We start from the raw sequence: 6,000 nt of genomic DNA, 5'->3' as shown, positions 1-6,000 counted from the left end.
CATAAACATCTTCACCTTCAACCACAGTCACGATCACCTTACGACTACAACTATTGCAACCGACATAGTACCATTCTGAATCCGGACAAACCGCCTTTATGGTCCCGAGTACTATAATACTCTTTGGCTGAAATAAATCAATTAAAAAAGATAACATAACCTTATGTTAAATGTTATAAATTATAATTAGATGTTATTATTAAAAAGTACATGCAATATAGTGCAAATTTCACAAATGTTGAAAAATGATGTAGACATCAGAAACTCTTCATCAAGAGTAGACATCAGTTTTACAGGAATCGGCCTACAAACAACACCATCAACATTGAAGTCTAAAAATTCAAACAAACTGCAAAACAAATTTATAAGGATTTAGAAATGCAAAGAAAATAATTATTGAATAAACAAATCAAGAGATATATTAATAATATTACCGTGTCTTATAATCTTCAATCTCAGAAATACTATCATTGATGAACACACGAGTAACATCAGAACCGTAGGAATTAGACACATACGGTTTCTCTAAAAATTTACACACAAGATAGTCATTATGATATTAAAATAAGAAAGTCTTAAAAAAAATAAATTACGTATTAAAAATAAAAAAGCAAACCTTTATGGTATTTAACTCTACCAAATTGCATGAGAATAATCATATGTGATTCATCAAAATGGTCAATAACATACTTAGAGAACTGTGATACGTAATCCCCCCAAAGAGTAACGTAAACACTGTCACCGCTGTAAAAATCACAAATATTAGAACAAAAATTTTATAGTGTTCCAATATTAAGAAATATTAATACAAACTGACATATAAATTAATGAAAAACATGTACCTGATATCAGAAACCTCCATAGTTAATCTTGCATTTCTTTTTACATCTCTCATATTAGAATTGTTATCTTTAAAAACGTGAACAACATGTCCAATTATACCTGGAAGACATCGGATTAAAGAATTAGAAATACAAAAAATGTTGATAAATAAAAAAAAGTAAACTATTTAAATAATACCTATAGTAGCTTTCAACGGGATCTCTTTATCAATAACTGACTTGAATGAGTAAAACTTAAAACCGAATGTAGGACCATCAAACTGGCTACAAGGATTAACATGGGTACTGGAGTTTAAAACTAACTTATTAGGGCAGTCGATAACCTTGTAATTAGACGCATTAGATCCAAGGCTAGGGTTGACTATAGTTAATGTAGCATTCTCGTTTAAATAACGTTTAAAACGGAATATATCTTGTTTAAATACTATAGACTGCATTCGGTTACCCTGGATTTAAAAAATAACAAACAACAAATTATGAACCATAACAAAAGGGACAAAAAATCATAAACATAAATGGTAAAACTAAAGATTACCGAATCATCCATAAAAACCATCTCAATCAAGAAATCATCATTAGGTTTATTGTTATCCTTGACACTCCAAACCTTCAACACTTTTACCTTAATTGTAGATGGAGTAGTTCTAAGAACATCAATCTCGTGTAACATAGTAAACTTCTGGGACTCCATTGACCTTTAGAAATAAGAACAAAATTAATTAGTAACGTATAATGAATGAAAAATGTGAAAGATAAAACAAAAAATATTAAAAGTAAAATTGACATTAACTTGGATGAAGAAAAACAATGGAGGTTCTAATGGCTCAAGGTGATGAGAAAGATTAAGAAATGAACGAATATATAGTGTAAATTATTTAGTTATTTATGTAAAATGATATATAAATAGAAATGATTTGGAATAATTGGGAATTATAATTATAATTCTGGACAAATTGATTTGGACATCATATAAAAGTTTCAACTTGATTTTGACTAAATGCGAATTATATTGTTCAACCAATAAAAATATTTTTAGTGTTACAAAATAATCTGAAACATTAATATATTTGATTTGGACTAAAATATTTTTAGTGTTACAAAATATATTTGTCACATATATTGTTTAAATAAAATAAAATATATGTAACATTAATTGGTTAAGGGATTGTCAAAATAATATGTCATTAGAATAATACAAGTCGAAACATTTAGAACCAGAATGAATGTCATTTAAATCAATACTGACTTTTCAGAATTAAAGGAAACATGTTAAATAGGAAACATGAGACTTTTTGACCATATATTAAACGAAATTAAAAGGAAATATGTTAGTAAAACAATTAATATGGATATTTTATTATAAATTAAAATTAAAATTCAAATCATATACCAAAAATGTATAGAAATACCATAAATAAATTGTATAACTTGATTTACAATTTAAATGTAAATTAGTAAAGTTGTTACTCCGTATTATGTATTATTATTTATAGATTATGAACATTTAATTTTAGATAAATTGTATAACTTGATTTACTTATTATTTTGTAAATTACGGTTAATTAATTTTAAGAATATTTGTATAGATGGTAGTGACAAAGTTCTATATATGTGTAAATGTTATTTTAATGGTATAATTGATATGGTCAAATAGTAAATGAGGTAAAAAATGAATTATAATTGTAAATTCGTTTTTCTTTATAAATTAAGGAAACTCATTGTATTAATTGAGGAAAGTCAATGTATAACACCGAATTCCGGTTATGTCCACAAATTAGGAAAGTCAAACTATTATAAATAGAATAGTTAATGGTGTAATTTATTAGCAAAATGAAAACAAATAATATTAACTTTTAACTAAAACATATGAAATTGAAATATTTAAATACATGAATATTGAAAATTAAAAGTAAATATATACATGAATAAATAATAAAAATACATATACTATAGTTGAGTCGAACAATAACTTGAAATAATAAAATCAAGAATTAATAAATATATTATGGACTTTTAAACAATAATTAAAAGACGGAAAATTTAAAAGGTGTTACCGGAAAAACGATATTGTAAGAATGACCATGGTTTACCGGAAAAAGCGATATTAGTATAGATGAGTCGAACAATAATCTGAAATAATAAAATAGACAATTAATAATTATATATGGAGTTTTAAACAATAATTAAAAGACGAAAAATTTAAAAGGTGTTACCGGAAAAACGATATTGTCAGAATGACCATGGTATACCGGAAAAGCAAAAGGAGCATCTATTAATCTTGTCATTAACTTGAAATTATAAAGTAGAATATTAATGTTGAATGTCTTACCGGTAAATAACAAATATCGTTGTTAACCATGAAATCTCATATTTTGATTGACAAAGTTAAATGAAGTATTGAAACAAATATAAAAAAAATCATTGTTATAAACATGAAAGGAAAAATAAACCGGCAACACTTACCGGAAAAACGTAGAACGTCCACATATCAACTTCATGATCGTTTATGATTTACAACTTAAACTGATTTTTTTAAAATCAGTTAACAATGAAAATAAACATACAAAGCTTATAAGAAAGAATAACCGGAAAAATAATAAGGTTGCCGGAAATTAATTTATATAAGTTTACCTTGCATCGGAAAGATTAACCAGAAATAAGAGGCTTAGAGCGGCAATTAGGGTTTCTGAATAGTGCCAGCAGATGAAATTAGACTTAAATATAGTATTTGAATTTACGGGTTAATGGGTTAAATGGATAATGAAGACCCGCGAGAAAATAACCTTAAATGGGTTAATGGGTTGAATGTAGTTTAATTGCTGAGTTGGCATGCTTAAGAAAGGAAATGGGTGACATGGAGTTGAGGTGGCATTCTATGTGGACAACCTAGAATGGTGACATGTGGAAATTGTTCCTTGCTTTAATTGTATGTATAGATAATTAATGTTATAAGTATTATAAAATCATAATCAATTCATATTTTGTTAAAAACCGACACATTGACTAGTCTTTTCCGAACCTCGGTTAAAACCAAAAAAATTGCGTCCAATAGGATTTGAACCTATACTAAAGGTTTAGAAGACCTCTGTCATATCCATTAGACAATGGCATATATGTATATATATGTATGTATGTATATGTATGTATGTATATATAAAAGTTATAAAAATGAATGAAGATTTGAAAAGATTATGTTTATTTAAAATACGTAATTTAAAATATATCTATACCTTATCTTTTTACATAATTAATTATTTGGTTAAGTATTTTGTTCAAAGATGTATTTTATATATATAAATATTTATATTATACTAGTTTAATCCTCCCATGTTACGGTGGTTTATTCAAGTTTTTTTAATCGTTTTGATGTATTTTGATTATATATTTTATTTTTTAACGTAGTTTTGTTTTAATTTAATACATATATATTAGTTTGTTATTATATTTTTTAGCGTTTGAGTTTTCTCAATTGAGATGTGTAGGCTTTTTAGATTTTTAACGAACAAACATAAACGGACACGAGCATGTTGATTTTTTTAAATGAGCAAACATGAACATAAATATTTGTCTAATGAAAAAGGGGGTGTTGATGTAGTTGACAATGGTGGGTAGTATCGGAAGTTAACCGCCGATGGAGATGAACAGCAACAGAGAACATGTAAAAGAGATAGATTAAATTAGGGTTTAATGATGAAAGTGTTTACCAATAAATAAGATCTTATAACCCATTTGAGGGCTATTAAGGTTTGGTAAGACCTATAACCCGTGGAAATTATTCTTTGATGGTTTAGAGTTTTTTCACAAATAAATGAGATATTATAACCCGTTTAGGAGTTATCTGGGTTTGGTTTGACCCATGACCCGCAAAAATTATTGTTTGATTATGAAAGAGTTTCATAAATAAATGAGATGTTATAACCCATTTAAAGACTATCCGGGTTTGGTGAGACCCATACCACGAATTCGGGTTAAATGCTTGAGAAGCCTCAATTTAGAAATCAAGCAATCTGGTGGCTCTAGAGAACGGGGGAACAACTTGAGAGTGACACGTAGGATTTCATGGTAAGCAATTATATAGATAGTTAGATTACAACTTTAATAAGTTATAAGTACAAATCTACCTATACTAATAAAAGAAAATAACTCTGGACACATGGCATTCTGAGGTAAATTCTCACTATCAAATTCCCGTCAAAATCACTTCTTTTCAATTGACGGAAAAGAAAAAAAAAATTGGTTCTAAATATAGTATTGATTATAAATTCAACATACCATATTAATTAATCAATCTCCATTGATTGAATTATTAATGCCATAAATTATATTCTAAACATACATAATATAAAAAAATATTAATATAATAATGAGAAAATTCCAATTTGCCTCCCTGTGATATATCGGCGGGAGATGGATTAGCCCCTGAAAACTAATTTGCGCATTTTGTTGTATTTCTCCGGCGGGTTCCTCTGACTCCTACCGTCAGTTGACTTACCGTTGACTCGTAAAAAATTGGCGAATTTACTATGTTACCCTTCCCCTTCTTTCTCTGATCGTCTTCTCCATCTTTTGCTGCCGATTAACATCGATTAACATCGGATGTCAAGTCAATACTCCTCGGGGTCACCTTCCAAGCCTTATCGTGTAGGCGACTGTTGTGTGAGATGCCCATGTGGTGCCGGGACATGTTACCGGATATCCAGGACTGCTGCGAACCCGGGTCGTTGATTCTTGTGCTGTGTAAGTGTTTAATTAGGGGTGTTCAAGAAATCCGAAATCCGAAAAAAACCGAAATCCGAACCGAAACCGAAACCCAAATAAACCGATCCGAATTCTTTTTCGGATATTCGGACCGGATCAATCCGAATATCCGAATAAGTAATTCGGATTTGGATCGGATTCGGATATGAAATTTTAAAAAATTCGGATTGTTCGGATTATTCGGATATCCGATTAATCCGAATAAAAAATATGTTTTTATTGGTATTTTCCGGTTTGGTATATATTTTAGACTATTATTTGAAGTTTAAACTTTAAATTTATGTTAAGAGTAATTCGTATTTTCTGGGTTTGTATGTTTATTGTGGTTCTAAACTATTAAATATTACGAACAAATAAATAGAAAAAATTTTAGCTTTATTTCCGATTATTCGGATAATTT

Source organism: Bidens hawaiensis, unplaced genomic scaffold (assembly GCF_021521415.1).
Source record: "Bidens hawaiensis isolate Kalapana, Puna unplaced genomic scaffold, B.hawaiensis_p1.1 tig00059180_1, whole genome shotgun sequence".
Lineage (NCBI taxonomy): Eukaryota > Viridiplantae > Streptophyta > Magnoliopsida > Asterales > Asteraceae > Bidens > Bidens hawaiensis.
The sequence above is the reverse complement of the archived record's forward strand: the minus strand, read 5'-3'. Positions refer to the sequence as shown.